Source organism: Ruditapes philippinarum, unplaced genomic scaffold, assembly GCF_026571515.1.
Source record: "Ruditapes philippinarum isolate M1 unplaced genomic scaffold, ASM2657151v2 ctg13406_1_1_1_1, whole genome shotgun sequence".
Lineage (NCBI taxonomy): Eukaryota > Metazoa > Mollusca > Bivalvia > Venerida > Veneridae > Ruditapes > Ruditapes philippinarum.
In genome coordinates this window covers 13,481-25,404 of record NW_026855553.1, presented here as the reverse complement: position 1 = coordinate 25,404, position 11,924 = coordinate 13,481, and the positions used below count along the sequence as shown (strand labels likewise).

The window sequence follows — 11,924 nt, the reverse complement described above, 5'->3', positions numbered from 1 at the left end:
TTTTTTAAACTTAATTGGAAACAACTTCAAAAGAAATACGTACATTACCGGTATTCAATTTCATATCACGACGTGATTCAAAATCTCAATAATAAGAAATGAACAGAAATCGAATTGTCATCATAAAAATTTCACATATATAGCAAAATGCGATAACTGAGCATTACCAAATAATCCGGACAACAACGAAGTAAACATATGTTATTTTTAAGATATCACACTAACAACTGATAAAATGTGGATATTTTTCTCACTTTTATCTGAGTTTAATGTACAGTATATGGAATATTCACAAAAAGCAAACACATTTTCTTTTTATTTCATGCATAATTAGTAAAAAATATAAACAAAAAATAAAATACGATAAAACAAACCCAGCATTTCCCGATTTTTATCACTATTGAAGCGCGGGAAACAGACGTTCAACTGGTACGTGAACGTTGCGCAACAAAAGTATTTTAAGTTTATAGTCATCATTGCGGTGATACTTTTAACTATTTTACTGATGTAATGATATTTAAATATGCTACAGCAAACAAACAAAAAGCAACAATTTTTATGTCAAAGTACAATTCTACGGAATCGTACAAATAAATTCGAGCGCCAGCAAAGTTTGGTAAAAGAGAATTTTATATTGAGCGGGCATAAAATAAAACCACATTACTTTACAAATATCCGTTCATTAAATTGTTACATATATAGGTGTATGAGCAGTGCGGTCATTAAAAGTTAAAGAAATATGACAAATTTTGTGAAAAACTTCAGTGATTCTACTTATGCCCCTCATATATGTGCACGGGCCCCTAGACACAGTTTTTTGTTTTGTTTCTCTCAAGACGATAACATGATTTATTTTTGTTTTAGCTCTGAAAGGTAAACATTCGGCCGTCTGATAAACAAAGATAGAAAGGGGGTTCACATGCCATAGATCCACTGGAACAGATTACCGGATGTAGTTTTTCTATTGAAATGAAAACATGTAAAGCAAAAGTTTGTGATTAGAAGAAAATAAAGTATTTAATTTTTACTCATCTGAAGATCTTTGATATACAAGACTATCTATCATCACCGATAATGTAGTAAATGGAATGAGTACCTTTCCAATGATGCGATATGAAATTATAGCTCATGCAAACAGAACTCCTTATGAATTATACATGTATATAGTGTTTTTACTCTCTGAAATGTTACACAAAAAATTGCTCATTATTTTTTTCAAAATTCTCTTATTCCTTATTTTCGCAAATTATTTTATTTATTGTGTTTTCAAAAACATGTTTAGTTGTGATCCTTCTATTGACGCAATCGGAACCTTTTTGACCCTTCCCTCAATCTTCCCAGAAGGACGGATAGTCGGCAAGGTGTTCTTAATGCTGCTTTTGCGGTTTTCATACAATCAAAGGTTAAACCTTTAATTAACATATGAATTTTCTGATTCCTATATTGTACGAACTATGTACGCATTGGCATACTGTCCGAATTTATTTTATAATAGACTCTTGTAAACTCTGTTGTATCATCTGATTCAGCGAAAGTGAAATAGCGCCCTGTAGTTAAGTTATTTACTTGATACCAGGATATATTTTTTTATCCTGTCACTTGTATCAATTTCGGCCCGATAACAAGGTGGCGTATATTTTTACTGATCTACGGCAGTTGTTCACGTGGTATGCATGTTTGCCTGACTACTTTTCAAGAAAAAATATAAAAACTGTCGTTTAATCTTCTGTGTGTAGAAAAACGAATTTTGGAAACGTTGATAAAACTTTGTTTGTTTATTTTATTTCACTCTATAATTTTTCAAGCGAAATAAAAATTATTAAAAGTGTTACAAATGTAAAACTTAACTCGTTTGCGACATTAAAATAACGTACTTGATTTGATTGTTTTGCACGTGCTGTTTGGCGCTACATTGTGACGTCACGTAAACAATACTTTAAACGTTTGTACAGCGTTAACGACTGAATAAAAGTGGTGTTCGAATTCATTTTCTTAGTTAGACCATTTTCTTTCATTCTAAATAGTTTTCACAACAAAATTCGACAAAAAATTGTTTTTATTTATCACATTTTTCAAACAAAATGGCGCCCTCAATGTGAAAATACACAGGGAGATAATAAGAACGGCGAGTGCATTGTTGTAGATTAATGCACGCTTCGGGCCTTCTTTGTTTATATAGAAACATTTCCGATAGTGTCCCAATAAAATTCTTTAAAAAAAACGGTGACAGGATAAATAGAATAATACGGGGAAGTCATAGACCGGGCCCGCAAAGCGGGTCCGGGCTTTGGCTTGCCCGGCTATAGACTACACGTGTATATTTAAAAGAAAATCAAATAAAAAACAATCAAAAAATAAATAGAATTCTATACCTATCAATGAATTTTTCAGTGTCAGTTCTAGTCGGGCGCCGCCATTTACAATGTAACTGTAAATGATAATAGGCGGGGTATTCCGATAACGGAACAAATCTCAACTTTTCGGATAAATAATAAACGTCGAGTGTTCCGAATGAAAACGGAAGCGGTGCATGTAATACCGAATGACACCTTTAAAACGGAAAGAATGAAAGGATTTTTTAACGACTTCCCCGTTCATAGGCTTTGCCTAATTTCATATAAGATTGGTGCCGTGGATAGAGAAAGTTTATCTGGCTCTGCTCCGGAATTTATTGGGTTCGCCTTCGGCTCACCCAATAAATTCCTCCGCCTCGCCAGATAAACTTTCTCCATCCACGGCACCAACCTATTATTCTCTATATTTCTAAATCCCATTTGTTTAACGTTGATCGACGTTTGTTTTACGTGCATGCATGTTTAATAGGTTGATTTATGTCAGAAATGACGTTGTAGTTAAACACATTTACCATTAGCTCGTTCATTACAACTTAATTACAAGAAAAGCATTGATGCAAAGCATCAAAGGGCGTCTAAGCAAGAAATGCAGCAAGTGAAGATGAACTAGTAGATATATTGTAAGAGAAAGGTAAGTATTAGTGGTAATATTAGTTTTATAACATGGCAGGCTAGGTATGATTTTACTACATGTATGTCGGATGGCTGTAATTTTTGTTACTTGGGACAACCAAGGAGATTCAACAAGAAACACCAGAATTTCAAAACAATAACTTCCTTTTATTCATAGAAATATATATAATAAATGTTGAACTCCATTTACGGCTTATTTTCTCTTTCTTCAATGAAATATTAACTATATTAAGTGTTTGTTATCAATTTCTTTAATAAACAATGAACTGCATACGTTTAATGTTATTCATTTCTTCAATAAAATATCGACTGCATTTAGCGTTTGTTATGTATTCTTTATAAACACGAATTGCATATACATTTATATAGTCTGTTATTCCATTCTTATTTTATACAGGTAAAGCATAGATCAAGATATAATAACGTTCTACAGATATTGTGTAATACTCTACCAGGTTACTTTCGCTAGAATAAAATACATTTGAAAATATAACTTTTGCGTGAGTACGTATTGCGCAAGTTTCATGCAAGAGTGTGTGAGCATACGCAATAACAAATTCTGATACTGTACTTGGTTAGAATATATTTAAATAATGCTAAAGTTTTGCATATGTACTTTTGCAAAAGTGTTCCGACACTCTAGACCCGTTTCATTTAGTTAAGTTAACCTAGTACTTCCGAAAGCACGACTGTCCGACATGACGCAGCCATCTATATTTATAAACTTTCCAGCCAATCAGATTGCGTCATTACATTCGACTTCCGCAATGGATACGCATAAACAAAAAGTCTGTGCGAAAGTTTCATATTCTTTGTAAAAAGAAACCTCAATGAATAAATGTATTAATGCAATAGTTATCGGAGGTATTATTTAATAATAATACCACATTCTAGTAAATAAAATATTTAGCTTTCGTATTTCCCGTATCAATGCGCTAAGAAGTTTAAATTGACAGGTCAACAAAGTAATGTGTTCAAATATTCATAAAAGCAATTTTGTTTCATTGTAAAACTGGGCTCAAAAGTTATGGAATAAGGTATTGATACTGTTTCATCAAATTCTTGCTCTTGTTTCTACGTAATTACGTTGCAAAACCAAGTTGAACTTGTTTGACCTTCAATGGCGTACGTATTGTTTACATGTTTTGACGGCGCTATTTTTCAAATAATCTCTGCTTCAAAAGATATTTTCTGTAGCCAGTTACGTATTCAGAGTAATCCATATAAAATCCAGTTTGATAAATAACATTAGTTTTTGGTATTAAATAACACCTTTAAGTTAATTATATGATTCATTTGCTCATTCAAGCTTCCGCTGATAGTGATAAATTTAAAGGAAAAATGCAAAACTTCTCGCTGGTGTTCCACAGTTGTTACAAGTTAATAAATGACGTTTTACCAGATATTTACACATGCCATTGAATGCCAATCTCTTTTCTAAGGCATAAGTCTGACAGAACTAAAGGTAAATTTATTTGTTAACAATTGTCATGACCTGGTAGAGTAAACACAATTCTTAAGATGTTTAATAAATATAACAGTACATAAAAAATGTTCAAGTACAAGTCATTCCTTTACAATATGATGACAAGATATTCTTATAAACTTTTCAATGGTCAATTGGTTTTTACCAGAATTGTATATCACATAATTGTTTATTATACAATAATTGTAATATCTATTTTAATAAAAAAATACAGATTTTATGAATATTGTTTTCTTTTCTTTTTTGTGTTATTTTAATACTGAGTTTTTACGTTTACTACTATTTCAAGAATTCAATTGTCATATTGACTGACGATTATAAGTCAAAACTAAACTGGCAAAAGTCAGTGAATTATGGTTAATCTTTCAATATATAATATTGTTTGTTCTTAAACCATATACATGTACATTTGTTTTTTTCTTTATCATTTTTAAATTATCAATCAATTGAATAATTCATAAAATCTAATTTGTAACTTTGAATAATTCCTCATCTTTACTAAACACGAATAACAAATTAAATAAAATGTTTCAAAGTTGATAGTGTTATATTAATACCATAAAAATGAACCTTTTTTCTCAATTATTGTACATATTTATTGTTTTTATCTCATATAGATAAAATAAAACATGCGCTATTGTTGTTGTTGGTTTTTTTTCGAATTGTATGTTTATGTATAATAATAATAAAATTGAGAGTTGATCTGTGTTAATTAATTATTGTAACCAAACTAAGTGACAAACATTCATTTTGAAAAAAGCTTATTTATCTGTAAAATAGTTGTTCTGTTCTGAAACGATATCAAACATCTACTCCAAAACCGGGAGAGACCGGACAATAAACGTGTGGTACTATTCGCCGGTCACTTGTAAATCCCGGTCAAACTAGACCACGTGAGACCGGGAATTACCGATAGGAGTACATCCCTCTATAAATAGATTTTCGGAATATTTAGGTCATCTCATGTGAGGAAGCCATCCAGCTGGCTTACGGAAGGTCGGTGGTTCTACCCAGGTGCCCGCTCGTGCCTGAAATAATGCCCGGAGGGGCACCTTGGGTCTTCCTCCACCTATAAAGCTGGAAAAAAATCGACGAAAAATCTCGGCGGGACGCTCTAGGACGACCCGACTTGAGTGTACGGTCGCCCATATGGACTTTCCGGCGGCGACCTTAATAAACGCATCAATTAGGCCATCAACTACATGTAAAACAATAACATACCATAATAAACAACTACAAAATGATAAATAAAAATACTCCGAAGAGCGCGATTTTTTGACGGAAAAGGTTATATCATTTGAAAATGTTTGCATTGCGAAATTCTGCAGTTCGCTATTCATTGTACATATTGCGACATTTCATTTTTAATTAATAATCAAGCACCCTCATACCGATCGGAATGATCGGCTTTTATTATGACCGACTAAAAGGCTCGAGAAGTTGCTGTCGCCCTTTCACAAAATCTGATTTCATTCCATAAGGGCGCCGCGCTTCGGCGCGGACGCCAATTATTGTACCTTAGTTTGACAATACACATCATAATCTCTGCAGACCACAAAAAATCAATAATCACTATAATACTTACGAGTCAATTATGACACATGTTGTTAATCAAATTTAAGTTTTGTAAGATTCAAGATGGATATTCTAAGTCCCGTGCGACTGTCATCGGCAACGATGTTACATTTTTTTATGTCCAAATTAAAATATTTAATAAGGTTATTATTTTTATATATATTTCGGCTTACCGACCCGTCGACTCCTTATTTTGAGACAATGAAAAATCTGCAGAAATAAAATAAGCAATTAAAGAAATGCACTTACGAATTATATGTTAATCACATCTTTTATTGAAATTGATACGAAAATTATCCGACAAAATAACTTTCTCCCTAAGTATTAATCAAACATGTACATTTTTTTTAAAACATTTTTTTTCACATTTCTTTTTATACTTATGAACACTTAAAATGTGTGTAATTCATGTAAGTTTCGGCACTTCCTTTGAAGATTCGAATCAAACAGCCAGGGCTACATGATGGTAAACATCAAAGATTGGTAGATTCTTTTGAAAAGCCGGCTACACGTGTGTGAAAGGTCATCATGTGTAAATTGTATGCGTGTTATTGAACAATGGAAACATTATATTTAATTTTTACGGGTATTATTTTATTTTCACAAATGTGAGCGAATTTTATTGCGTATTATAGCGCTAATTGAGGAATTCAGACAATCGGCGGCGAATTTCGTTTTCATTTCATTTGAAATCGTAAGTACCACACGCACTAAATTTATTGATAACAGCTAGTCGTATATATATAGAAAAAAATAAAATCAATAACGGAAAATTTTTGATATGTATCATTCAATTAAAAAGGAAGAAAAACGAAATACTACACTTTGAAAAAAGTCGCGAAAAAATGGTTACATCATATCAGACATCTAAGAATATAACAACGATCCCAACATCCGGATGTATCCGGATGTTTGATTCGGATATCCGGATGGCCGTGTCGGCTCCAGATGACATCCCTATTAATAATAATTAGATAAACCGCAATTTAAAACTTACAGAAAAAAACAACAACACAGACAACAGTATATAAGGTATTAAAAATCACCATAACATCAGTTGAAAGACAGATTTGAATAGAACTGTTTCTTTAAATTAATATAATTAAGTTGGAAAAAGGAACGTTTCTTGAAATTATTTATCTTTTTATATATAAAACATGAATTCCTTAACATGTATTATACTTTTATTTGGATTATTCGCTGTTGGTATTGGACAATACATTGGTGGCACCCAACGACCGACTTTTCCGCTGAGGTGTTTAGCAGTGATGTGTGCTTCTCCCGAATTCTGCATGAACCCTGTGATGCTAGAAGGCGAATGCTGTCCTGTCTGCTCAGGTAACATTTTCACAATACAATTTTTTATCTTTACCTGTAGTCATGTTTAAAAGATGTCTGTTAACATAATGTTGTTCATTATCTTATTTAATACAGAGTACACTTTATACATGTATTGCAAAATATTCAACACGTTGTAATTAAACTTAATCGATATATCGTTTCAAGGAATCGCATGTCGATGACATACAATTAATTACCAGCAAATTACTAGTAAATAGTATTGGTGAGATATGACCACAAGTAGACATTGGATTCAATTTGATTTATGCAAGTTATACAAAAAAAAGAAGAGAGAAAAAATATTTATGCAATATGAAATGCAATACAGAGAAAGGACTGCTGTTTGAGAAATACCTATGTCTAAATATCTTAAACTATAATGTTGTAATAATTTTAAAAGAATCTCACATTAAGAAAAGAAATTGAATAATTTAAAGTAAAATTTATGTTTGTACATTGTGAGTTTATTGCATTTGTTATTAGAGTAAATTAAAAAATAATATACCATATTAATTTACGCATAATAATACGGAACATATTAACTATTAATTTTGAATACGTATTTATAGTGATTATATTAATTGTTTATTGTGAACTCACATCATTATCATGTTATTACCATATTTTCATGCTGTATCATATGTTTTGGCCTATTATTAATTGAGTTTAAACATCTGATTATCCGCTTTTGCATTTAATTAACAGCTATTGTCACCTTTTGAATTTAAGGTTTTCCATTTTCCATTGAAAACCATATTGCATGATATTATAAACAACATTAATGGTCATAGACAATACATTTGCATACTAATATGTATTAGTCATTGGTCATATATCAAATTTTATGGAATTTATCGGAAGCGAAACCGAAGGCGTAGCGAAGCAATAAGTTTTCTATAAAATTTGATACAGACCAATAACTTGCTTACAGTTTGTCACGTACGCCCTCTGAAGTCTTGTTAAGACTGCCCCTTTTATTTTGATTGACACCTCTAGCGCCCAAAAAGATGTCGACTGCCTGCCAATAAAAATGTCACGAGGCTTTTTTTTCTGCATGTACAGTTTAAGCAAGTCTAATTCAATGCAAAGAAGCACATTTTAATATATTGGCAGATAAAAGCAGCATTTTTGAGGTATACAAATGATATCACTGTGTAGCAACTTCTAACTATTGACACACATTTTTATGACGATGGGAACAAAGAAACATCGGACTAAAAAAAAACGAAAAAAATGGCACTGGGCCTATGCAAGGTATTTTTAAAAAAGCGTAAATTAGAATTTTCCATTTACCAAGTAATAGTGCAATCATTTCGAACAATAACATTTAATTTATGTAAAATGTGCAATGAAGACGTTTTGAATGGATTTTTTTATTTATGCGTACCGTAATAGATGTACTACTATCACATGTTAATTTTTTCAGGTTGATCTGAGAAGCCCCTGTAAAGAACTGACATAAAAATGTAACCACAGAATTATGTACCTGAGAACACTACAAGATATAATTATTTGGCGAAAATGGGTGGAAAATCGCAACATGCAACCCGATTGTTATTGAAATCGTACTCAATAAAAGACAATCGTAGTTCATTTTATTTGATATTTTTCTTTCAAAATAAAATATTTTTGTGTTTTCGTTGCTGAATTAGATGTAATAAATTTTCACAATTTTTCTCGTTTGTTCAACTGGATTTTCACAATATATAAATAATAAAACTTTCCGTCATAAGTTCCGTCAGATATTCTCAAAATGTTTTCCCTCTGTCTGTATTCTAGATCTATGGTATTTTGTACGAATAACATTTGACTTTGGTTAACAGAAGTCCTATTTTTTTTTTCATCGTCTCATCGTCAAACCGAGTCTGCAATTTCCATGTAATTTTGTTTTGATTAATACTTCGGAGGGATCATTTTGTTTACAGATTACAACAGGTGTCAAGTGCTTGTGGCAGCTGTAAAAAGTTGCCCCGTACTTCACTTCAGTGTTGTTATATTTTTCTGGTCCTTCGGGATCATTGATGCCAGCACTATTAAGTGTTGAAAATTGAGTACCGCTCAAGCCGGTGCTTGGGGCGTGAGAGATGTTGCACTTATTCATTATCCCTCATGTACAGACTCAATCATACCGAGTCTACAATGTTCATGTAATTTTGTTGTGATTAATGCTTCCGAGGGATCACTTTGTTTCCAGATTTTTTATACTTCACAACAGCAGGTGTCATGTGATGTGTTGCAGCTGTAAAAAGTTGCCCCGTTCTTCACTTCAGTGTTGTTATATTTTTATGCCCCCGAAGAGAGGCATATTAAAATCGCACCGTCTGTCTGTCCGTCCGTCTGTCCACTCTCACGGGACAGTAATAATGTGACTAGAGGGGCAAAAGATAACTGTTCTTTTTCTTTGATGTCATTCATTCCGTAATGCTTTTATGTGGCTATTTTGTGTGGCTATTTTGTGTGGCTAAAAAGAACAATAGACTAGCCACATTATTACTGTCCCGTTAGAAAATCCGTACCTCTGTCCGTCCGAGCGTCCCCACTTCATTTATGACCGGACTGTAACTTTGTCATACATGGGGGGATTTTGAAATAACTTGGCACATATGTCTACCACATCAAAACGATGTGTCGCGTCAAAGTACCACATCCCTACCTCAAAGGTCAAGGTCACACTATCGTTATGAAGTTTCACATTATCACAATAAGAGTAAAATGGTACACACACTCGTGTTCGGGCTGTAACTTTGTCATGCATCGATGTATTTTAGAATAACTTGACATAAATGTCTACCGCATAGAGAAAATGTGTCGCGTCCAATAATCACGTCCCTACCTTAAAGGTCAAGGTCACACTAACATTTTGAAGTTTCACTTGATCACAATAAGAGTTTATAGGTACACACATTTGTGTCCGGATTGTAACTTTGCATGCATGGAAGAAGTTTAGAATAACTTAGCTAAATGTCTACCACATCAAGATGATGTGTCGCATCTAATAATCACGCATCTACCTCAAAGGTCAAGGTCATACTGCCATTTTGAAGTTCACTTTATCACAATTGGAGTTTATAGGTACACACATTCGTGTCCGGACTGTAACTTTGTCATGTATCGAAGGATTTTAAAAAACTAGGCATAAATATCTACCACATCAAGACGACATGTCACGACTAAGACCCATGTGTCTACCTTCAGATTCAAGGTCACTTTTATAGTTTGAATGTACTCATTCTCTTGAGAAAAGTTTGAAATAGATAAATACAGAATCCCTAAAGAAAGCCCAACACGGCAAAATTGAAAATGTTGCAGGCTCGGTTTGATTTACGCTCCCTTCGCAGCTTACTGAATACACTCCCGTTACTTCAGACGTAAAGAAGTGAGCGATAGTGGAACATTCGACCGATGCGCAGGAGAGTAGGTTTGATTGAGCCTGTTCATGTACGGTACTGGAAAGTGCAAGTTACCGTCCACGCCCCCTAGCAACGGCTTAAGCAGAATTCAACATTTAAACATGAAATAGTAAAATTTTGAATTTAGAAACATCCGCAGATGTGTTCATACGGCGGTTATCATGGAACCTTCAATGTGACACTTCCGTGCCATTCCATGAAAAGCGGCGTATGGTCCCCAAGTAATAAAAAGCGTGTGCCCTAAACGAGAAAACAATGGGCGGAACTAAATAAAATGGAATTTTGAAAGGGGATCAGAGGTTATGAAGCCTGCGTATCACAGATAAGACGTCAAAAGACAAATTTAAAAAGCAGGCAACATATCCTAAGGGTGATTCAACATTATTCAAGTAGGAATATTGGAACCACCCAACTAGAAAATGCTTTAGAAAATGAAGATACACATTCATGTCCGGACTGTAATTTTGTCATCCATGGAAGGTTTTTAAAATAACTTGGCACAAATGTCTACCACATCAAGATAATGTGTCGCGGCTAAGGCTCATGCCCGTCTGTTCGTCCGTGTGCCCCCACTTACAAAACAATCATGTCCAGGCGGTAACTTTGTCATGCATTGAGGGATTTGAAATAACTTGGCACTAAAGTCTATCTCATAACAACATTGTGTTGCGTCCAGTTGCGTGCGTGCATTGAACGCCGCCTTTCCTTGTTGATCTTGTTTATCATATTTTCTTCAATGGTCAAGGTCACACTTATATTTTGAAGGTTCACGCTATCACAATTAGAGATTACAGGTACAATAATACAAAGAATAATATTAAGCAATTAGTTACTTTCGTTCTCTTTTCTTTTCATAATACCTGCATGCTTAAGAAACCTTTTCGGGGCATTCGTCACTTGGGTGACAGCTCTTGTTCTGGTCCTTCGGAATCATTGATTCCAGCACTATTAAGTGTTGAGAATTGAGTACCGCATAAGCCGGTTGTAGGGGGCGTGAGAGATGTTGAACAGTAATGGCAGTGTGTCCGTCGTTGTTAATTATGTCTTCAAAAAACAGATCCTGAGAAACGATTTGATATATTTTGACCAAACTTTACAGGAATGATCCTTAGATGTTCCTCTACA

The 11,924-nt window shown here is 33.6% G+C and overlaps 1 long non-coding RNA gene across 1 annotated transcript; it reads left to right on the top strand.

Annotated features, from left to right (window-relative positions):
• The first annotated feature begins 6,866 nt into the window (after positions 1 to 6,866).
• LOC132743689 (uncharacterized) lies at positions 6,867 to 9,065 on the top strand. Its single transcript, XR_009627603.1, has 2 exons — positions 6,867 to 7,386; positions 8,816 to 9,065. It is a non-coding gene; the product is annotated as an uncharacterized LOC132743689 (long non-coding RNA).
• Positions 9,066 to 11,924: the final 2,859 nt, after the last annotated feature.